General features: G+C 39.7%; 1 long non-coding RNA gene and 2 pseudogenes across 9 annotated transcripts in view; all 3 read left to right on the top strand.

Moving 5' to 3' along the window:
* LOC139701551 (uncharacterized) overlaps positions 1-24087 on the top strand; it is a 225985-nt gene that overhangs the window by 64850 nt on the left and 137048 nt on the right. The gene's annotated exons all lie outside the window — the stretch shown is intronic.
* On the top strand, positions 927-2437 carry LOC139701568 (nischarin pseudogene; annotated as a pseudogene).
* Positions 8615-10527, top strand: LOC114084151 (E3 ubiquitin-protein ligase RMND5A pseudogene; annotated as a pseudogene).

Below are 24087 nucleotides of genomic sequence, written 5' to 3'. Positions count from 1 at the left end.
TTTTTTAAGTCAAATTAAAATATACCAAAAGTTGTGAGATACAGTGAAGGCTGTAGTAAGAGGGAATTTTATAACAAAGAGTGCTATGTCAAAGAAAAAGATAATGAAATTGCCAAACTTTTAGATAAACCAGAGAGAGAGAGAGAGAGAGAGAGAGAGAGAGAGAGAGAGAGAATATCCAAATAAATAGAATTAAAGGTTAAAAATATTAGACATAACAACAGACACCCTTTAAGTTCAAATGATTATTAGAGAATATTTTGAAAAACTACTTGACAATAATTTGGAAAATATAGAATAAATGGACAAATTTCTGGACACATATAACCTTCCAAAATTGAAGCAAGAGAATCTTAAAAATAAAACACTAAATAGATTAAAAACAAGTAATAAAATTGAAGCAGTAATGAAATGCCTTCCAATAAAGAAGAGCCCACGTCTGAATGGATTATAAGATTTTTAATGAAGAATTAACAGTGTTCCTCAAACTATTTCACAAAACCAAAAAAGAAAGAATCCTTCCAAATTCATTCTATGAAACCAGTATTATTCCAACATCAAAATCTGATAAAAACACAACAATAGAAAAAGAAAGAAAACTATTGATCAATATCCCTGATGAACATCCATGCAGGAGTTCTCTATAAAAATTAAAAAGCACATTAAAAGAGAAAGTGGTAGAGCCAAGATGGCAGCATGGCCTCCGCCATGGGGGAGGCGGGAGGGGGGCATGGCATGCTCACCCCGCCCCCTGCTGCTGCCAGTCTGCGCCCATTGGCTTCTGTGGTGGAGGAGCCGGGAACCTGGCGGCGGTAGCTTTGGGCAGGAGCAGGAGGCCGAGGGGGCCAAAGAGGTGCGCTGTTTTGGGTTCCGAGCTAGTGGACACTTACACGCCACAGGCTTGTCCCATATGCTTCCCAGACCTAATGCTAGGGCTGTGGAGGAGGCCAAGAGGGACTTGTGCTGCTCAACAAAGGTCAGAGCAGAGATTGGTTTATATCATACAGGTCACCGATGGCAACCATGAGTGGACATGCAAGCACCATTACAGTGACTTCCATGACCTGCATGAAAAGCTTTTGCAGAGAGAAAGATCGATAAAAATCTACTTCCTCCCAAAAAGATAATTGGGAAAAATTCCAGAAGCTTGGTGGAAAAAAGGGAGAAGGATCTGGAGGTGTACCTCCAGACTCTGCTGGCTGCCTTCCCTGGCATGGCCCCTAGAATGCTGGCCCCCTTCTTACATTTTCACGTCTATGAAATAAATGGCATTACCGCAGCATTGGATGAAGATCTCTTTGAAAAAGGAGAACAGCTCTTGGGGGCCAGTGAGGTCTTTGCCAACAGGCCCCTGCAGGTCTATGCAGTCACCGAGCAGCTGCAGCAAGGAAAACCCACGTGTGCCAGTGAGATGCCAAGACTGACCTTGGCACATTCTGGACTTCACCTGTCGCCTTAAATACCTTAAGGTTTCTGGCACAGAAGGACCTTTTGGGAACAGCAACATTCGGGAACAACTACTGCCATTTGACCTGTCCATATTCAAGTCTCTTCACCAGGTGGAGATAAGTCACTGTGATGCAAAGCACATCCGAGAACTGGTTGCCTCAAAGCCCACCTTAGCCACGATGAGTGTCCGCTTCTCAGCAACCTCAATGAAGGAAGTCCTCCTTCCTGAAGCCTCAGAATTTGATGAATGGGAGCCAGAAGGCACAACACTTGAAGGCCCTGTGACTGCCGTCATCTCCACAAGGCAGGCGTTGACCACTCTTGACCTGAACCCCAACAGCATCTCTGAGATCGAGGAGTCTGTGAAACTGATCCCAAAGATTGAGTTCTTGGACCTGAGTCACAATGGATTGCTGGTCGTGGACAACCTGCAGCACCTGTACAACCTCATGCACCTTGACCTGTCCTACAACAAGCTGTCCTCCTTGGAAGGCGTTCACACCAAGCTGGGGAATATCAAGACCCTGAACCTGGCAGGCAACCTCCTGGACAGTCTGAGTGGCCTGCACAAGCTGTACTCCCTGGTCAACCTGGACGTCAGTGACAACAGGATTGAGCACATGGAAGAGGTCAGGAGCATAGGCAGCCTCCCATATCTGGAGCATGTGGCCCTGCTGAAAAGTCCTCTGAGCATCATCCCTGACTACCAGACCAAGTTGCTTGCTCAGTTCGGAGAGTAGGCTTCTGAGGTCTGTCTGGATGACACGGCAACCACAGAGAAAGAGCTGGACACTGTGGAAGTACTAAAAGCAATTCAGAAAGCCAAGGATGTCAAGTCCAAACTGAGCAACCCAGAGAAGAAGGTTAGTGAGGATTCTTGGCTACCCCCTGTGTTGGACCCAGTGGCTCTCCTCCCACCATGGCTCCCACCTCTGCCTCCTTGCCCCAGCCTATCCTCTCCAACCAAGGCATCTTCAGAGATGAGTGAATGAAGCAGGTCCCATGAGCATGTCTGCTGGCCCGGCCCCAACAGAAGAGGAGCAGGTGTGCCATCCCAAGTGGAGCTGAGGCTTGGGGACACACAGGAAAGAATGCCACCCACCCAGGCTCCTGGAGATGCAGAAGTTAGTGTGAGGCCTTGGGAAACCAGTTTGACCCTATTTCAAGAGCCAGAAACACATTTTCACCCTTTGACCTGGTGACCCCACTGGAGGGAATCTTCTCTTAGAGAGAGATCAGATGCTGGGGAGGGTTGTGAAGTGCTCCCTGCTGGAGACACAAGGGCTGTAACATGCACACCAAAGAGGGGCAGGGAGAGGCATCTGTGGCACAGAACCCTCTGCAGCAGTCCCACCAAGGAGAGAAGATTGGCAGAAAGAAGGGAGACACTAACATTAAAGCAAAAGCCCGACGCAGAGCAGCACACTGAGGTTACCACCATGCTCTGCGGAAGAGAATGATAAAAATGGAGCTGTGGGGCTAGGTGTCAGAGCATTTGCCTGTTTGCTTTGGTCAGTCTCTTGACTGAAATTTTTTGGTTGTATTTTTTTATGTAAAAAGGAAGGAGGGTATGGATCCGTGTGAGGAAGCTTCCTTATCAATGCCATCTGCATGAAGGTCAAGCCCCTCTTTGGGGTCCCACAGCACCTGTGTAACTGTAGGCTTCTCAGGGACAGGGAGATGTGTCTGTCCCAAAGCCAAGGACATGGCTGGCCAGTCTTAGTCAGCATTTGTTGAATCAGTAAGTGAGTATGGAAAACAGCAAGTGGAGAATAAACTGGTAAAGAGCAGGCTCTGGGTGGGCAATGGGGAGGGGTGTCTCCCTGAAAGCTGCAACTACAGGCAGCACCCTATCCCCACCCTGCAGTGATAAAGCCTCTACAGCAGCCTAGGCCCAGCCTTATTTCCCTCATTGTCTCGCCCTGGGGCACTCTGCAGAGTGGCTTCTATAGTCTGTCCCCGCTTGCTTCCCAGTCACTGGACGTTGAGACATTGTCTCAGATTTGCACCTCTCATAAATAAAACTGTAGTGGATGTCAAAAAAAAGCACATTAAAAAGATCAAGTTGCTTCCATTTCATTCCAGGGATACAAAGATGATTCAACATATGTAAATCAATAGCACATAAAAGAATTAAGGCTAAAAATCACATGATCATCTCAATAGATGAAAACAACAACAACAACAAAAACACCTTCAATAAATTTTAACATCTCTTCATGATAAAAGCCATGAATAAATTAGGTATAGAAGGATTATACATCAACATAATAAGGCTATATATGGCAAACCCATAATTAATATCTTACTGAATTGGGAAATACTAAATGCATTGCCTCTAAGGTTGGAAACAAGAAAAGGGTGTCCAGTCTCACCATGCTTAATACATAGAGTGCTAGAAATTTTGGCTCTATTACTCAAGGTAAAGAAATAAAATATATACAAATAGGAAAGGAGGAAGGTAATTATGTCTGTTGCTGATGATGATATGATTTCATTCATTAAAAAATTCTAAAAACTCCATGAAGACTTTTAAAACTGATAAAAAATTGAGGAAAATAATATGATAAAATCAATATACAAAATTAGTGGGTTTGCTATATACCAATAATGAGAAATAAGAAAAATAAACCTATTCACAATAGCTTGAACAACAAAATACCTAGGAATAACCTAACTGATGATAGAAATACCTCTACAATAAAAATTATAAAACAATGAGGAAAGAAATTGATGAAGACCCTAGAAAGTGGAAAGATTTCCCATGTCCATGGATTGGTAGAATTAATATTGATAAAATGGTCATAATACCCAAAGTGATTGACAGATTTAATGCAATCATAATCACAATACCAATGACATTCTTCACAGAACTAGAAAATCAATTCTAAAATTCATATGGAAAAACAAAAGACCCCAAATAGCCAAAGCAACCCTCAAAAAAAATAAATAATCCTGGAGGTATCACAATATCTGACTTTAAAGCATACTGTAGAGAAATAGTAACAAAAGTTGCACAGAATTGACATAAAACAGACACATAGACAAGTGGAACAGAATAGAAGTTTCAGGAAGTAAACCCATGTATTCTCAGCCAACTGATTCTGTACAAAGTTCCCAAAAGCATTCACTGAAGAAAGGACAACTTCTTTATGGTTCTGGGAAAACTAGATATCCACATTTAAAAGAATCAAATTCAACCCTTATCTCTCAGCCTGTTCAAAAATTAATTTGAAACTTATCAAAGACCTTAATGTAAAATCTGAAAATTTGAAACTTCTGGAAGGAAAAAAAAGAGGAAACACTTTAAAGTATTGGCACAGGCAACAATATCCTAGATAAGATTCTTACAGGACAATAGAGCAAGAATTGACAAATGGCAATGCATCAAATTAAAAATCATCTGCACATCCCTTCATGTTCAAAACACTAGAAAAACTAGGAATAGTAGGAACATACCTCTACATTGTAAAAGCTATCTATGCGAAACCCAAGGCCTACATCATTCTAAATAAGAATTGAAAGCATTCCTCTAAAAACTGGAACAAGACAGAGATGCCCTCTTTTACCACTTCTATTCAACATTGTCCTTGAAACTCTAGCCAGAGCAATTAGACAGAAGAAAATGTTCTGTAGTTTTCATTGTAGAGGTCTTTTACCTCTTTCATTAAGTTGATTCCCAAGTTTGTTTGTTTGTTTTTTTGTTTGTTTGATGCTATTACAAATGGGGTATTTTCCTTTCAGAGAATTTGTCACTGACGTACAGAAATGCATTTGATTTATGAGTGTTGATTTTGTAACTTGTACTTTGCTGAATTTATTTACAAGTTCTAGAAGCTCTCTGGTGGAATTTTTTGGATCTTCTAGGTATACAATCATATCGTTGGCAAATTCATACTAATTTGATTTCTTCTTTAACTATCTATATGCCTTTACTTTCTTTTGTCTGTCTAATTGGACTGGCAGGTGTTTCAAGAACTATGTTAAATAGAAGTGGTAAAAGAGGGCATCCCTGTCTTGTTCCAGTTTTTAGAGGGAATGCTTTCAATTTTTGTCCATTTCGAATGATGTTGGCCTTGAGATTAGCATAGATAGCTTTTACAATGTTGAGATATGTTCCTGTTATCCCTAGTTTTTCTAGTGTTTTGAACATGAAGGGGTGCTGTTTACCAGACCTTAAACTATACTACAGAGCAATAGTAACAAAAACAGCATGGCATTGGCCCTAAAATGGACTGGTAGAATACAGAATACTGGTAGAATACAGAATAGAGGAAACAGAGACGAACCCACTTAATTAGAGTTATCTTATATTTGACAAAGGCACTAAAAAAAATACATTGAAGAAAACATAGCCTCTTCAACAAATGGTGCTGGGAAAATTGTAAATCTATATGCAACAAAATGAAATCAAACCCCTATTCTCACCATGCACAAAACTCAACTCAAAGTGGATCAAGGACCTAGGAATTAAACGAGAGACACTGCCTCTATTAGAAGAAAAAACAGGCCCAAATCTCTATCATGTTGGATTAGGCCTCAACTTTCTTAATAAGACTCCTACACCATAATATTTAATATCAAGAATTAATTAATATTAAACTAGTAAATCATTAAATTAATAACAATTAGATTAATTATTAAATTAATAATAAATTGATTAAAATTAATATCAAGAATGGGATGGATTCAAACTAAAAAGCTTCTTCTCAACCAAAAAAAAAAAAAAAAACAATCATAAAGGTGAATACAGAGCCTACTAATTGGGAACAAATTCATACCACACTCTAGAATATATAAAAAATTCAAAAATCTTAACACCAAAAAATCCATATAACCTAGTCAATAAATGGGCCAAGGAACTGAACAGACACTTCTCAGAAGAAGATATACAATTAATCAACAAATATATGAAAAATGTTAAACATTCTAGCAATTAGAGAAATGCAAATCAAAACTAAGATTTTGTCTCACTCCAGTCAGAATGGCAGCTATTATGAAGACAAACAACAATAACTGTTGGCAAGGATTTGGGGGGAAAAAAGGCACACTCATACATTGCTTGTGGGACTGAAAATTGGTGCAGCCAATATGGAAAGCAGTATGGAGATTCCTTGGAAAACTGGGAATGGAACCCCCATTTGACCCAGCTATCCCACTCCTCAGTCTATACCCAAAGGACTTAAAACAGCATACTACAGTGACACAGCCATATCAATATTCATAGCAGCACAATTCACAATAGCTAAACTGTGGAACCAACCTAGATGCCCTTCAGTAGATGAATAGATAAAGAAAATGTGATTTTATATATATATATATATACATATATATATATATATATATATATATATATATAATTCATCATTAAAAGAGAATAAAATCATGGCATTTGCAGGTAAATGTATGGAGCTATAGAATATAATGCTAAGTGAAATTAGCCAATCCCCAAAAAACCAAATGCCAAATGATTTCTCTGATTTAAGGATGCTGATCCATGATATGCTGTGGAGGGTGGGGATTAAATGAACTCTAGATGGGGCAAAGGGGAAAAGGGGAGGGAGGAAAAGGGAAGGGGAATAGTAAAGACGGTGGAATGTGATGTTCATCATTACTCTAAAATGTATCAAAGACATGAAGGATGTGATTCTACTTTGTGTATAACCAGAGATTTGAAAAATTGTGCTCTACATGTGTAATATGAATTGCAATGCATTCTGTTGTCATATATAACAAATTAAAATTTAAAAAGTAAAAAGCAGGAGGAGAAGGAGAAGAACAAATGGAAATACAAAAAAAGGTTAGGGATATAGTTCAGTGGTAGAGAGCATTTGCCTAGCGTGCATGAGGCCCTGTGTTTCAGTCCATCACTGAGTGTGTGTGCACACACGCTGACCAAATCTAAAAACTACAATACAGAGAGACTTTGACCTCAGATTTTATGTTTTTCCATGTTCGTAAATATCTATTTTGCTAGCTATCATCTAAATTTTGAAGCTCTAGCTCCTTACAGCATATAATTTCTTACTAAAATCAAAACAAACCTTAAGTACTTTGGTACCAGGAATTTCAGCAATTGGTTTTTCTGAGTAAGAGAGGTTTTGCTCCACAAAAAATTTCCATATCCCAAGTTCACTGCTTTCCATTATTATTATTCAGCATTAAAAGAGATTACACTGTGTCCCCAGTCAACAAACCTGCATAAAACAATATATTTACACTTATAGTTCAAATATAATACTAAAAAAGACATATGCCTCATTAAACATGTTTTCTTTAATTTTAAGGGATTCATATGTATTTAAGTTCATGAGGTTTCACAGGTCATGACAGATAGTGGGTCTAGGTATTTTCAAACCTCATGTTATGTAGAATTCTGCAAAAATTGATTTATATGACTTTAGGAAAAATAAAATTTGGAATGTTAAAAAAAAGAAAGAAACTGGAGAAGACCTTTGAAAATAAAAAGACCTCCTATGTTCTTGGCTACATAGAATCAATATTGTCAAAATGGACATCCTACCAAAAGCACTATACAGATTTAATGCAATTCCTATTAAAATCCCAATGACACTCTTCCTAGAAACAGAAAGCATTCATGAAATTCATTTGGAAGAATAAGAGGCCCAAAATAGCCAAAGGAATCCTTAGCGAGAAAAATGAAGCAGAAAGCATTACTATACCAAAATTTAAATTACACTACAAAGCTATAGTAACAAAAATGGCATGGTATTGGCACCAAAAAGACATGAAAACTAATGGTATAGAATGGAAGACAAAGAGACAAACCCATATAAATACAGTTATCTCCTACTAGACAAAGGCACTATAAACACACACTGGACAAATTATAGCCTCTTTAACAAATGGTGCTGGGAAAACTGAAAATCCATATGTAGCAAAATGAAATTAAACCCTTATCTCTTGGGTGGCGGGCCTGGTGCCACCGGGAGGACCTGGTCGGCGGCGGCTCCCGGAAAACAAAACAATAGCGGTGCCGCGGGGCTGAGCTCGGCGAGCTGGGCCGGGACGCGGCGAAGGGCTGGGCGCCATGGGGCAGGCACGCGCTTGTGCGGGGCTGCCCCGGCGCCATGGCTAGCGCGCCGCCTCCGCGCCGGGCCTCCGGGATGCCCGCGGGAGCCTCGTGGCCGGCCGCCGCGGACGCATGGAGCAGTGCGTGACGGTGGAGCGCGAGCTGGAGAAGGTGCTGCTCAAGTTCTCGGGCTACGCGCAGCTGTGCGAGCGCGGCCTGGAGGAGCTCATCGACTGCGCGGGCGGCCTCAAGCGCGAGATCCTGCAGAGCCACGGCCAAGATGCTGAATTATCAGGGACACTGTCACTTGTTTTGACTCAGTGCTGTAAAAGAATAAAGGATACAGTTCAAAACCTGGCCTCAGACCACAAAGACATCCACAGCAGTGTTTCTCGGGTTGGAAAAGCCATCGATAAGAATTTCGATTCTGACATCAGCAGTGTGGGGATCGACGGCTGCTGGCAGGCCGACAGCCAGCGGCTGCTCAATGAGGTCATGGTGGAGCACTTCTTCCGGCAGGGGATGCTGGACGTGGCCCAGGAGCTCTGCCAGGAATCTGGTCTTTCTGTAGACCCAAGTCAGAAAGAACCGTTTGTGGAGTTAAATCGGATATTAGAAGCTTTAAGAGTCAGAGTTCTGAGACCTGCCCTGGAGTGGGCAGTGTCAAACCGAGAAATGCTCATAGCGCAGAACAGCTCCCTGGAGTTCAAGCTGCACAGACTGTACTTCATTAGATTGTTGATGGGTGGAACTACAAATCAGCGAGGGGCATTGCAGTATGCTAAAAATTTTCAGCCATTTGCCCTAAATCATCAAAAAGACATTCAGGTGTTAATGGGTAGCCTCGTGTACCTGAGACAAGGGATCGAGAACTCGCCATACGTGCACCTGCTTGACGCAAACCAGTGGGCCGACATCTGTGACATCTTCACACGGGACACCTGCGCCCTCCTGGGGCTCTCTGTGGAGTCCCCTCTCAGCGTCAGCTTCTCGGCGGGCTGCGTGGCGCTGCCAGCGCTGATCAACATCAAAGCGGTGATCGAGCAGAGGCAGTGCACCGGCGTGTGGAATCAGAAGGACGAGCTCCCCATTGAAGTGGACCTTGGTAAAAAGTGCTGGTATCACTCTATATTTGCCTGTCCCATCCTTCCTCAGCAAACAACAGATAGCAATCCACCCATGAAGTTGGTCTGTGGTCACATTATATCAAGAGACGCCCTGAACAAGATGTTTAATGGTAGCAAATTAAAATGTCCATATTGCCCAATGGAACAAAGTCCAGGAGATGCCAAACAAATATTTTTCCGAAGAAATGAATTTAGTTTGCAATTTGTAAGTGAAACTGAATTGTGGGTCATTCAGAAGAGAGTGTCCATTGAGTCCGCTGACCAAGGACTCCCATGTCACGCAGCGAGTGCTCTGGAAACTGCCCAGCGCTGCACGCGAGGGAGCCTGCGGCCAGCCAGCGAGGGCCACCCCTGGCTTCTTGCCTCTGGTCTGCGTTTTTGATCAGCACCTACACCAGCAGTCGCATTCAGTGCAGGTTTTGTACTTCATTATATGGTGATTTTTTACTTCTAAGCAGAAACAGAAACCACCCTCTCCGCCACACGTTTAATGTCCTCCTGCTTTACTTTGTCATTTTCTTAATAATTGTCAGCCTTGAGAATGTTTGTGAAAAAGCTTTCTTTCCTGTTATATATACGTGATTAGTTGGAATTCTTCAGAGAAAGGTTGGCAGGTTGAATTGTGGTTGTAAACCTATCTTTGCCTTTTTTTTTTTTTTTTGCTGAAGTGGAGAGCGGCTGTGACAAGAGTCCACGCTTGCCCTCCCATGTTTCCCTCTGCTCCAGCTCTGGCTGAGGAGGTGGCACACTGCCACGGAGCTCCTTTTGGCCCCAGCGGGTGCTTGTGTAAAATACCGGCATGAATTCAGCAGGCTGGTGTGAGAAGTCTTCTGCTAGAACAGAGTAGGAGGAATATTATTATTTTTTTAAAACTTTAATTGCTAAGAGGTGCTTGTTTTAAAAATGTGTTCAATAAAATGAAATTCTGAAGTAAAAAAAAAAAAAACCCTTATCTCTTTCTGTGCACAAAATTTAACTCAAAGTAGGTCAAGGATCTAGGCATTAGACCAGAGACCCTGCACCTACTAGAAGAAAAAATAAGTCCAAATCTCCATCATGTCAACTTAGGAAGATACTTCCTCAAAAAAGACACCTGAAGCACAAGAAGTAAAAACAAGAATCAATAAATGGGGTAATATCAAACTAAAAAAGCTTCTTTACAACAAAGTAAACAATCAAGAATGTGAGGAGAGAGCCTACAGAACGGGAGAAAATCTTTGCTACCTATACTTCAGATAGAGCATTAATCTCCATGATATATAAAGAACTCAAAAAACATAACACACACACACACACACACACACACAACCAATCAATAAATGGGCAACTGAACACCTACTTCAAAGAAGAAGAAATATGATTGATCAACAAGTATATGGAAAAATAGTCAACATTTCTAGCAGTTAGAGAAATGCAAATTAAAACTACACTGAGATTTAATCTTGCTCCAGTCAGAATGGCAAGAATGCAAGTAACAATAGTGTTGGCAAGGATATTGGGGGAAAGGTTCACTCATACATTGCTGTGGAACTGCAAATTCATGCAACCACTCTGGAAAGCAATATGGAGATTCTTTAAAAGCTTAGAATGACCCAGCTATCCCACTCCTTGGTATCTACCTAAAGGACTTAAAAATCAGCATACTATAGTGATGTGGTGACATCAATGTTTATAGCAGTTTAATCACAATAGCTAAGTTATGAAACAAACCTAGGTGCCCTTGGAATGATGAATGGGTAGAGAAAATGTGGTATACATACACAATGGAATGTTACTCAACCATTAAAAAGAATGAAATTATCGCATTTGCCAGTAAATGGATAGACCTGGAGAATATCACACTAAGTGAAATAAGCCAATCCCCCCAAACCAAAGGCTGAATGTTCTCTTGATATGTGGATGCTAATACACAATAACAGAAGGAGTGAGGAGAATAGAAGTACTTTGGATTAAACTAAGGGAAATGAAGGGAAGGGAGGTGGTGGGAATAGGAAAGACAAAAGAATGAATCAGACATTTCTTTCTTATGTTCTTGTATGAATACACAGCCAGCGTAACTCCACATGATGTACAATCAGAAGAATGAGAAGTTATATTCCATGTATGTATAATATGTCAAAATACATTCTACTGTCTTGTAAATAACTTAAAAGAACAAATAATTTTTTAAAAAAATAAATAAAATGTGCACAGCAGAAAGAAGATACAACCTATAGAATGGGAGAAAAATTGTAACAGCTTTTCATCTACAGAGGATTAATATCTAGATTCTATAAAGAAGTTTAAAAAAAACCAGAGATATGAAAAGTTGTGCTGTCTGTGTAATATGAATTGTAATGCATTCTGTTGTCATATATAACAAATCAAAATTTAAAAAATATAAAAAGTTAACAATAACAAAAGCAAGTTATCCAATAAAAAATGGGCAAATTATCTGAAAAGACACTTCTCAAAAGTACAAATGGACCATAAATATATGGAAAAAATGCTCAATGTATTTGGCACTCAGAGAAATGCCAGTAGAATCTCTATTGATATTCCATCCCATCCCAGTCAGAACGGTTATAACCAAGACCAAAACCAAAGAAAACAAACAACAACAACAACAAAAAATCAAAATAACACGTTGGCGAGGTTGTGGAAAAAATGAACTCTTATATGCCGCAGTCTGGCTGGGCACAAAATCACGAGCCACTCAAGCAGGAACAAAGTTTATTTTTTGAAACTGCCGCCAATGTCCGGTACCGCCCGGGAAGATTTTTTCCACCCACGCGGCCTCCTCTCGGACCGCCGAGCAAGCTCCTCCCCCGGAACTCCCTCCTACTGTACTTCCCCAACCAATGGGAACTCTCCAGGAGTCCCGTAGCCGGCCTAGGTGAACAGCAGGAGTCCAATATCCATATGAATGCAAATCTTAACATAATCATATCATCTCAATGGCTAGCTGGCGTCACCTTTCAACCAAAAATGCCATGCATCATATACTTGGCTCTTAGCATCTCCCCCCTTCTGTTTAAGTAACAAGCAATCTGGCTAGGGACCGTGCCTGTTAGGTTTGTCCAATTCAACATATGGTTCTTACCCGTCATCGGAAAACTGACTTTTAGGCGTCAGCCTCCTGTCTTAGGTTGATACCACTGCAATTGGATCATACCCGTCACTGACTACCGGTCCAGCATATAGCCATACTTGTGGATAGGCCTATGTATCAGTGGGGGGGTGAGGTTCTTTGCCTCACCTCTGTTGGCCCCCAAAATTGGCCTTGGTGCTGGTGGGGGGATGAGGTTCTTTACCTCACCTCTGTTGGCCCCCAAAATTAGACCATCACTAGTAGAAGGGAGGAGGATACAGAAATGTCATGACACCAAGTCAATTAACGGCTCCTAGGAAAAATTACATCACTGGTGACACATCAGCAAAGATACGCTAGCACTACCATAATTCGCTGCATCAACAAATAGATCACAAAGCATACAAGTGATACATAGTCCAGGCAAGTTCTGTAAGCAGTTCAAAGTAGAGGAATCTATCAATATGTCCATATCCTCCCAAAATAAAGCATACAAGTGATACATAGTCCAGGCAAGTTCTGTAAGCAGTTCAAAGCAGAGGAATCTATCAATATGTCCATATCCTTCCAAGATAAATCGACTCATTGATTGAGCATTACTTGTTGAGTTATAAATCATTGATGTATCAGCTTACACGGTTTGTTGTGATAACTCTCAAAGAAGTTGTAGTTTGGTTTTATCTTTGTCTTTACCAGCACTGGGATGAAAATAGGAATTTTGACAATGATGCTAAAAAAAAAATATGTAACATTTCAACAGGTACTAAGAAAACAATATTTAGAACAATTTACATTATCCTGAACAGAATTATTAAATATAATGAAAAGGAAAGGTGAAAGTAAACAAACAGATTTGTTAACCTTCTATTTGTTCATATATTAGAACAATCCTCAACAGCTGTTTACCCAAATTAAATTAAACTATTAAAATCACGTGAATAATAAAAAAAAAAAAAATTTTTTTTTTTTTGGATCCATGTGCATGAGCGCCCCTCATATGTGAAATATGGACATACGCACATACAGACATACAACACAAAACAGAAGTGTGCACACGTAACATATAACACATAAGACAATAGTAAAGGCCTTGTATCTTTACCTAGGTGAAATCTCCATTGCAATGTTCAAAAACTCCACAGTCAAAAAAACTGATCAGAAAAAACATTAACCTAGGTCTGTATGAGCTCAAAAATAAAATAGAACTTTATGATGTGGGAAAAAGCAATAATAAAATAGATATTGAAAAAAACATCCTGGTTAATCACTGTCACAGATGTAAGAATAGCCAAGCTGGAGATCTGGATATCAGCTGTTATGGATTTGAGTGGAATCATCTTCCTTTTGTTCTGTAGGAGCTGTTTTAGTTAGTCTTTCTGGAATCCAAATCGGCTGCTGTTCTTCCTGTGGAAAAACACAAACAGAGCCCCGACTCCAGACTATCACTGGGTCAGGACCTTTCCATTGTCCTGTTAGAATATCTTTCCAAAGTACCTTAGGCTTATGTACATTTTTTGGATACAAATGTCTTTCCGCAGCACTAAGCCCTGATGAATCCAAATTTAAAAAGTTTAGAGTAAAAAGGGTTATTTTAAGTTTATCTTTGGGGGATATATACCCCTTTCCAATTCCCTCCTTTTGTTTTAATAAGTACATTTTAATAGTTTGATGAGCTCTTTCAACTATGCCTTGTCCTTGTGGATTGTATGGAATTCCTGTTATGTGAGTAATGCCAAATGATGAGCAAAATTGTTTAAAAGAGGTGGACGTATAACCAGGACCATTATCGGTTTTTAACTGTTTTGGAACGCCCACAGTGGCAAAATTTTGTAAGCAATGAGCTATAACATCTTTAGTTTTTTCTCCAGCATGAAGGGAGCCCATCAGAAATCCGGAAGAAGTATCAACTGTAACATGTAAATATTTTAATTTTCCAAATTCTGGCAAGTGTGTGACGTCCATCTGCCAAATATGGTTAGGTATCAGTCCTCTAGGATTGACTCCAAGATTAACTTGTGGTAAAAATGTCACACAATTTTGACATTGTTTTATTATATGTCGGGCTTGTACTTTAGTTATTTTAAAACGCTTTTGCAAAGTATTAGCATTGACATGGAACCTTTTATGAAAATTTATAGCTTCTTCTATTGTGGAGAAAATATGTATGTCATGTGTAGTTTTATCTGCTAACTCATTGCCCAAACTAAGGGCTCCAGGCAATCCTGTATGTGCCCTGATATGTCCTATAAAGAATGGATCTTTTCTGTCCCAGATTAGACTTTGTATAGTAGAAAACAAAGAGAAAACAGTAGAAGAAGGGGAAATCCTACCAGCATCTTCAAGGGATACTATAGCATTAACTACATACTGACTATCAGAAAATAAATTAAATACAGAATTTTTAAACATCATAAAAGCTTGTAATACTGCATTAAGCTCTACCTTTTGAGCTGATTGTTTGGGTACTAAAAATGTAAAAGTTTGATCAGGGGTAACTACTGCTGCTGTACCATTATTTGACCCATCAGTGAATATATTTGGAGCATTCATGATAGGGGTTTTTTTTGTCATCTTTGGAAAAACTACAGGATGTTTAGACCAAAAAGACAACAAAGGATTAGACGGTAAGTGATTATCAAATGAAACATTAGATTTACACATGATTATTGCCCAAGTATTTAACTCATTAGCTAACTCATCAATTTGATCTATAGTATATGGAGTAATAATTTTATTGGGAGAAATCCCAAACACTCCCTTGGCTGCTTTTATTCCTTTGAGTATTAATTGTCCTACAGCCTCAGGATACCTAGTAAGAATAGTATTAGGAGAATAAGATAAATGTATCCATAATAATGGACCTTCTTGCCAGAATACTCCTGTAGGTATATTTTTTGTTGGCAGTACAATAAATAATAAAGGCAAACTTATATCAATTCTATCCAAATGCATATTTTCCATATATGTTTCAATGATTTTTAATGCCTTTCTTGCTTCAGGCGTCAACATGCGGGGTGAATTTGGATCTGATGGACCTTTTAAAATATCAAATAAAGGTCCCAACTCTCCTGTTGGTATGCCTAGATAAGGCCTTATCCAATTTATGTCTCCTAATAACTTTTGAAAGTCGTTAAGTGATTTGAGTTGATCTACTCGTATTTGAATTTTGGGTGGACGGACCATGGTTGAGGATAATAAAACCCCTAAATAATTAATTGGAAGATTTAATTGTACTTTATCTATTGCTATCTCTAGATTATAATTTTTTAATAAATTTGTAAGTGTGGCATAACATTCTAGCAATGTGTTTTTATCTTTATGTGCCAATAACACATCATCCATATAGTGAAATATTTGTAGTTCAGGATTTTGATTTCTAAGTGGCTGGATTGCTTTGTTAACATAAATTTGACACATAGTTGGACTATTAGCCATCCCTTGAGGGAGTACTTTCCATTCATATCTCTGATCAGGACCTTCATGATTTAGTGCAGGGATAGTAAATGCAAAATGTGGACTATCCTCGGGATGAATTGGAATTGAAAAAAAACAATCTTTAATATCTATAGCTAAAACATACCAGGTTTTTGGTAAAGCAGACAATTGGGGAATCCCTGATTGAGCAGGTCCCATAATAACCATCTCATTATTAATGGCTCTTAAATCTTGTAACAATCTCCATTTACCAGATTTCTTTTTAATGACAAAAATGGGAGTATTATGGGGAGATACGGAAGGTTGTATATGTCCCTCCGCTAATTGTTGTTTGACCAGGTCATGGGCTATTTGTATCTTTTCTTTAGTCAGGGGCCACTGAGGAACCCACACTGGTCTTTTTGATTTCCAAGTAATTTTGATTGTCTCAGTGGCCCTTTCTGAAAACCCAATCCATGTCTATTTGTTTTTTGATCTATTTGAATTGGTGCTGTCATACCTTGTTCTTGTTCTCTTAATCTTTCTTCTTTCCTAAAGCCTTGTCTAGCTCTAGTAGTGGGCGCATTAGGATTGATGTTATTTGTTAATGTCAAACCTAATTGATCTAGGACATCTCGTCCCCATAAATTTATAGGAAGATGATCCAATACATAGGGCTGTATAGTTCCTTCACATCCTTCAGGATCCTTCCAATCTAATACCATTGCACTTCTATGGGGATTAGTTGCCACTCCTAGGCCTCGAAGCGTTTGAGTGGCTTGTTGTAATGGCCAGTGTTTTGGCCATTCTTGACGAGATATTATGCTAAGGTCTGCACCTGTATCAAGTAGCCCATTAAAGTCATGTCCTTGAATATTTAGTTTTAGCATTGGGCGAGAATCTAGATTTAAAGACAGCATAGCCCAATCTACACCTGTGGAGCCTAATCCCCTGGAACCTCTTTCTACAGTACGACTGGAAAATTTATCATGTAGGCTGGGTATTATTAATAACTGTGCTATTCTATCTCCTGGTGAAATTACTGATATACCTCTTGGAGAACTAGCTATAATTTTTATTTCACCTTCATAATCGGGATCAATTACCCCAGGACTTATCATAAGTCCTTTTAGTGTTGAAGAACTGCGTCCCAATAATAAGCCTACTGTTCCTTGGGGAAGAGGTCCTTTTACTCCTGTGGGAATGATTTGAACTCCCATCTCTGGAGTTAGTACTGCTCTGGCAGAGGCGCAGATGTCCAACCCTGCGCTCCCTCTAGTTTGTCTGATGAGGGATTTAATGGATAATGCGTCCTGGGCACTACCTTGATGGTGTTGCTGGGTTCCTCCACTGCCCCGTATATTTGTGGTTTTGGGCCCCGGAGCATTGGGCCCTCCAGTCCGTTTTTTGGCAATGGAGCCTGATGCCTTTCTCCACGATATCGTGGGTAAACACTTGGTCCTTGTCTGTTTTTTGATAACGGAATACCTTCTATGGTGGTTTGAGAATGGCATTCATTAGCCCAATGTTTCCCTCTACGGCATCGTGGGCAAATACCCGGTATTCTATTCCTTTGATACCTAGCCTTGTTAAACCCTCCTCCTATGGGGCAACTCCTTTTAAAATGTCCTGTTTGATCACAATTATAGCATGTTTTTGGCCTGGCATCTAAAGCCTGTTGTACTGCTGCTAAGACTTGCCCTTGTTCATTAATGTCTCTACATAATTTAATATATGTGTTTAAATCTTCATGTTTCCATGGTCTGATGACCTCTCTGCAGCAACGATTTGCTTGGTCATAAGCCAGTTGTTTTATAAATGGCATTGCCTGTTCTGTATCTCCAAATACTCTAGATGCTGTCTGAATAAGCCTATCTACAAATTCAGCGTAAGGTTCATTAGCTCCTTGTATTACCTTAGATAATTGTCCTTGTAAATCTCCATGCCCCTGTAAAGTTTTCCATGCCCTAACTGCATCTGCAGCAATTTGTGCGTATACGCCAGGATCATATTCAATTTGTTGCCGTTGACCCTCATAAGGTCCTTTTCCTAATAACATCTCTAGATTTCTTTGAGGGTAACCGGCTGTTGCATTTCGCCTAGCTGTCTCCATGCAAAATTCCTCATTGGCAACCTTCCATAACAAATATTGTCCTCCATTTAGCACAGATCGACACATGTTAGCCCAATCTGCTGGCGTCATGTCTAAGTTGGTAATGGATTCGACCATGCTCACAGTGAAGGGTGCTTGCGGCCCGTAGGTTGTTACAGCCTCTTTTAATTGCTTCACTGTTTTGAAATCTAAAGCACGGTGAATTCGTTGCCCTCCTGCCTGCTCAAGTACAGGGCATGCTAATCTTTGGGGTCCTGCCTCAGGATTCCGTCCATCAACTACGGGAGTTGAGGGCCGCTCAGCTGTAGATGGAGCTGTTGGTTGAATTACGCCCTCTGGTGATAGAACGGGGTTAGTAGCAACCTCCTGTTGTAATTCCCCGCCTGATGGTTGTTTTTCCTCTAAGCTTTCTTTCTTCAAATCTTCCTCTGTCTGACTAGCTTGAGAGACCTTCTCTTTCGCTTGACCTAACATGTTTTCTACCATAGTCTGGACTTCTAACAATTTACTTAACAGTCTTTCGGTTTGTTTTTTACTAGTTTCTAATCTACTATACAGGTAACGCAACCCAATAAGATAGCATAAAACAAAACCGAAACAGAATGAAACAAAAACCGAACAAAGAATAGTTGTATCAATTTTCTCTTTCTCAGGGCCGAACAACTTCAAACCTTGAGCCAACCAATTTTCCCAGTTTGCCTGAGAAAATTCTAGGGATAGGCAGCTTGAAACAAAAACAAGATAAATCAAAACGAGAACACATTGTTTTTTGAAATGGTCACCCATTTTGTTGCCTTCCCTCAGGGGCGAGCAATTTTACTCACCTCCAAACTTCAGGCGTTCCCCGTGCGGGCCACCAGTTGCCGCAGTCTGGCTGGGCACAAAATCACGAGCCACTCAAGCAGGAACAAAGTTTATTTTTTGAAACTGCCGCCAATGTCCGGTACCGCCCGGGAAGATTTTTTCCACCCACGCGGCCTCCTCTCGGACCGCCGAGCAAGCTCCTCCCCCGGAACTCCCTCCTACTGTACTTCCCCAACCAATGGGAACTCTCCAGGAGTCCCGTAGCCGGCCTAGGTGAACAGCAGGAGTCCAATATCCATATGAATGCAAATCTTAACATAATCATATCATCTCAATGGCTAGCTGGCGTCACCTTTCAACCAAAAATGCCATGCATCATATACTTGGCTCTTAGCACTTATACACTGTTAGTGGGAATGTATATTATTAAATCCCCTGTGGAAAACCATATGAGGAATCTTTAAAAACTACAAACAAAACTCCTGCATGTTCCAGCTATGCCTCTCCTGGCTATATATACAAAGATAATAAATTCAGTATTCAAGGTTTATTATGGTAACTATTTAACAATAGTTAAGATATGGAATCAGCCTAGGTGTCTATAGATAAATGAATAAACTAAATATTGTATATGTACACAGTGGAATATCATTCAGCTCTAAAGATAAGTGAAATATTGTCATTTGCAGGAAAATTGATGGAATTGGAGAACATCATGCTAAGCTAAATAAGCCAGACACAGAAGGACAAGAGCTGCATGTTTTCTCTCATATGTGGAAACTAAGAATAATTTAATAAAAGCATAAATAAAATAAAAAGATGATGTGAAAGTAGAGAGGGACAATTAGGGAGTGGGAAGAGGGCTGTGGGGAGAGGAACAGAGGGGAGGAGAACAGAGGGGAGGATGAGAAAGGATTGAAGGGAGGCTGAACAAGACCAAGGCATAATATATGCATGTATGAAAATTGCACAGTAAAACCTATTAATTTGTATAATTAATACATATTAATAAAATGATTAGAATCATTTTCATCTTTGAAAACCAGTGAGAGCAGCAAGAGGCTGGAAAAAAGTAGTAAAGGCTAAACCATCTACAAAACCAAGAAATATCTGAACGATTAGGCCTTTTTTTGTCTCCTAGACTGACAGTATCATGTAATTTTATAATGCCAGGGTTGGAGGGAGCCAAAATGGTCATTTTCCTAATTTCCCATCTAGTATTTCTTGACTTTTTGTAAAAACATACTTTTAATTAATTATCCTGCATGTGTTAAACATTCTTTTCCATGGCAAACCTAAATGTTCTGGATTTAGAAAGTGATTTTTTGCTAAGGAAAAAAAAAATGTCTAACCTCAATGGGTCAGCAAGATCCATGACAGCTTCCCAGAACTAAGCCAACGCTCATTTCTCATCAGAGGCATACCGGCGTTTGGAGAGTGTTCTTGTCCTTCGTCACTCATCTTCCTCTTCACTCAGAACTGGAATGTTCTCTTAGACACCAACCACTTCTCCCAGTACTGGAATGTACCCTAAGACACCAACCACATCTACCTGTCCATTTTCCCATAATTATTGTGATACTTTTGCCTTCAGGAATCAAGAACTTTGGGATAAGTTTTAGAAACATAAAAAGAGCTGGAAAAACAGATGTGGAGATCTTTGGAACTGAAGAGTAGGAAAAAGAAATCTGAACATTTGTACTTGGAAGGAAGTCACTCTGTGAGGCAGTGAGTTCCCAAGTCAAAAGTTTAGGACAAACTCAAGAACTAGTTTGCCTTCTTCTACACCAGTGAGTTTGGGAGAGGTAGTCAATCCTTAAATTGGGCCTCACAGAATTTCTGAATCACCCTCCCGGGCTTTGGGTATCTGGCCTGCAGTAGCAGGAGACAGAATAGATAGGCTTTCTGTACAACTTCTGTTAAGAAAATCTTTATTATTTTGATAGGTTATTTTTTCCCTTCTTGGATGACTTAGTTCTGAAATACCACTTAGTCTTGCTCATTTTTATTCTATAGGGAGGCAACTGTTGACCTTCAGTGTCAGTTCCCCCAGGCTTTGAATGGCAGTGACCCTGTCAGCCAAATCACCTTTGCCACCTGTCTGACTGACACCTTTGTGAAGCACTGGGCCAAGGGTCTTATTAAGTTCTCCCATTATGTCATTAATAGCTTGCTTTCATTAAACTATCCCCTTAATTTCAAAGTAAAGGGAATTCTCACTGAAATAAGAAAAATATTTTGAGAGCTCATAGAAAACTTGGTTTGAAAATTCCATACAAATTACAGTTTTTAAAAGCCAGCTTATATCATTATTCTTATCCTGAACATAATCAATATGAAAACTGTCAAAATATTTGCTCTCTCAACTTCTAGCTTTCAGAAACTATGGTCTTCCATTCAGGATGTTTTAAAACAAAGGATTCAAATTTAGAGTCTTATAGCTTTAAAGAATGGAGAGGACTATATGGAAATACCAGTTTATTCCTTGGACTTCCATTTCTTATTGTGTTGAAAGCATCTCGGGGGTTATTAAAAATGGGTAAGAAAGACATTCAAGCAGTCAGAGTAACCTTGAACTAAACCCAACCTGGAACTCAAATTGAAAAAAATGGCATTGATGTCTTTCTTGCTATGACTAAATTAAGCTCTAAAATTTTATTATTCCCAAATCATCATCTTGGTTCACATCTATTTTATTGCAACCATATTCTAGGTAATTGTCAAATTCCAATTCGGTTTAATTTTTAAGCTAGAGTGTGGGGGGGTGGATATGTAAAATTTCCACCTAATAGGAGGTCCTTGGGGAAGGCAGAGCTGACTTTGTCCGGACTGCATTGTCTAGTGATTAGGAGAAAAGTGTGCCCACTTTACAAAACCTTCCTATCCTGATGCCCTACCCAGTCATGTGACAATGGGCAAGGCCGACATCATCATAAAGACATCAAAGATCTTAAATCTTCTTCTAAGAGTGAGGCCCAGACACTGCAACTACCTTACCAGGGGAGCTTGCTAGAAATAAGGATACCTGGGTGTATTTCAGGTGTGTCTGAGAAGGGATTCATTAAAAACAAAACCCAAAACCTTCATGTGTATGATTTTATGAAATTTTACCATAAACTCCTAGGCTTTCAATTCCTTTCTATGGTTGGTCATCTACTAAATCTTTTCTACTTTACATTTTATTTCCAGGATTTCAGGAAATGTTGTATCCTTGCTTCCCTCGTGCACACATGCCCTGAAGTTCCCACACATGCTGCTATATAATAGTAATGCGGATGTCAGAGACTTCCCTTAAAAGATCTCAGAACTCAGTTTGTCAAAAAGCACACACCCTGGGTTTTAGAAAGGTATTTCACTTCGGGCTGATGAACTCATTCTCTGTAATTCCTGACCTGGATTAGAATCACAGAGTCTAGGACCTATTCTCACCTACTCCGTCTTCTGCATGTTCAAGTGTTTTTTTCACTTACTTTGAAATCTGCAACCCACCCTCTTTCCATTACATCTTATTGTTTCTTAAACATAAAACCAAGAAACAACCGTTGATTGAAGTGATTGAGTACCCACAAAATGGAGACTCACTGATTTTCACCTCAGCATTTTGTGACTTGTGATCCAACACTACTGCCTGGAAGTCACTCCCAGCTTCTAATGTGACTCTGCATTTTGAATTCCCAGGAATTCATAAATTACCCAAAAGACCATAATATCTATGCATCTGTAAGTGACCTGAAATTGTGCAGATTGATTGAAAAGCGCTAACACCAACCATTTGTCCAAGCCTAAAACATCCTACTCAGTGACTCATAGTTCACCTTGCATAGAAGCAGCAGAGTCAAGATTTGGGACTTATTTCTTTGCTCAAGAATGTCAGTGCACAAGCCTGCCATCAACTTTTAGAGGTTTACCTTGGAATTAATACATTTTTACAATTTATTCAGGTCCCTATTATACTGCAAATAAACAGAGGAGATCGTACGGAAGACCACCAAGGCTAGCCTATTTTCACACTGGGATCCATAGGGAAAGAGGTGAAGGACTTATTGATTTTAACAGGGTACCAAGGCACAAAACATGAGAAGCAAACACTTGTCTTTATAATATCTAACATATCTGGCATACCATCGGTGTTTAATATTTGTTGAACAATATTTGGTGCAGAGAGCACCAAGAACTGGTACTAGAATTATTTGACATGCTGGCCTAAGGCTGGTTCACTCCTGTTGCTGGAACTCAAGTTACCATAGACTTGAGCTTACTGTCTGTTCAAATGTTATTTATTGTTCTGATATTTTCTCTTCTGTGTTTTGCTTGTAGACATTTAGATTTCCTAAAGTTTTGTTTCTGATTATCTTATCCTGAAATTAAGAGTGGAGTTCAGCAAATACCAGTGCTTTTGTGACAGTGATGGGGGAAGGAACTCTAGAAATATTGTTGATGACCATCTCACTTTGAATAAAGAACTAAAAATCATTCAGTAGGTTTAGAAATTGAATATGTTTTGATTTAGCATGTATGGTGCTTAATAGTTGCAACGTAATTTCATTTTACTCAGCACACACCAGTTTGGCATTCTAAAAAAAGTCTAGTATTATTTTGTCTTTGCCTAATCAAATTTTAAAAGCCTGTCCACTTATTACATGGCATTTTTAAAAAGAGACTTTAAAGCCAAGAGCATTTCACTGCTATTACATCTATAATCTCAGCAACTCCAGAGGCTGAGGCAGGAGGATCACAAGTTTGACGCCAGTCTTAGCAACTTAGCAAAATGCTGTCTCCATATTAAAAATAAAAAGGACTAATGATATAGTTCAGTGGTAGAGCAGACCTGGGCTCAATCCCCAGTAACCCTTCTACCAACCTCTCCCTCACACAAACAAAGGGCTTTGGGAGTAAATAAACCAATAAGAATTAAGCCCCATTTCCTATGTAGCAGTGGTGAGCTCCCTGTGTTTGGGAGGAGTGGAGAGTGAGTATGGAAGGGAAGAGGACAGAAGCAGAGTTCTTAACATCATATAAAGATGATGCTTCCCTGGGACAGGCAGAGGGAATTGTTGCAGGCAGAATGATGCTCTCA

Source organism: Marmota flaviventris, chromosome 13 (assembly GCF_047511675.1).
Source record: "Marmota flaviventris isolate mMarFla1 chromosome 13, mMarFla1.hap1, whole genome shotgun sequence".
Taxonomy (NCBI): domain Eukaryota; kingdom Metazoa; phylum Chordata; class Mammalia; order Rodentia; family Sciuridae; genus Marmota; species Marmota flaviventris.
This window is presented reverse-complemented; position numbering and strand designations above follow the sequence as displayed.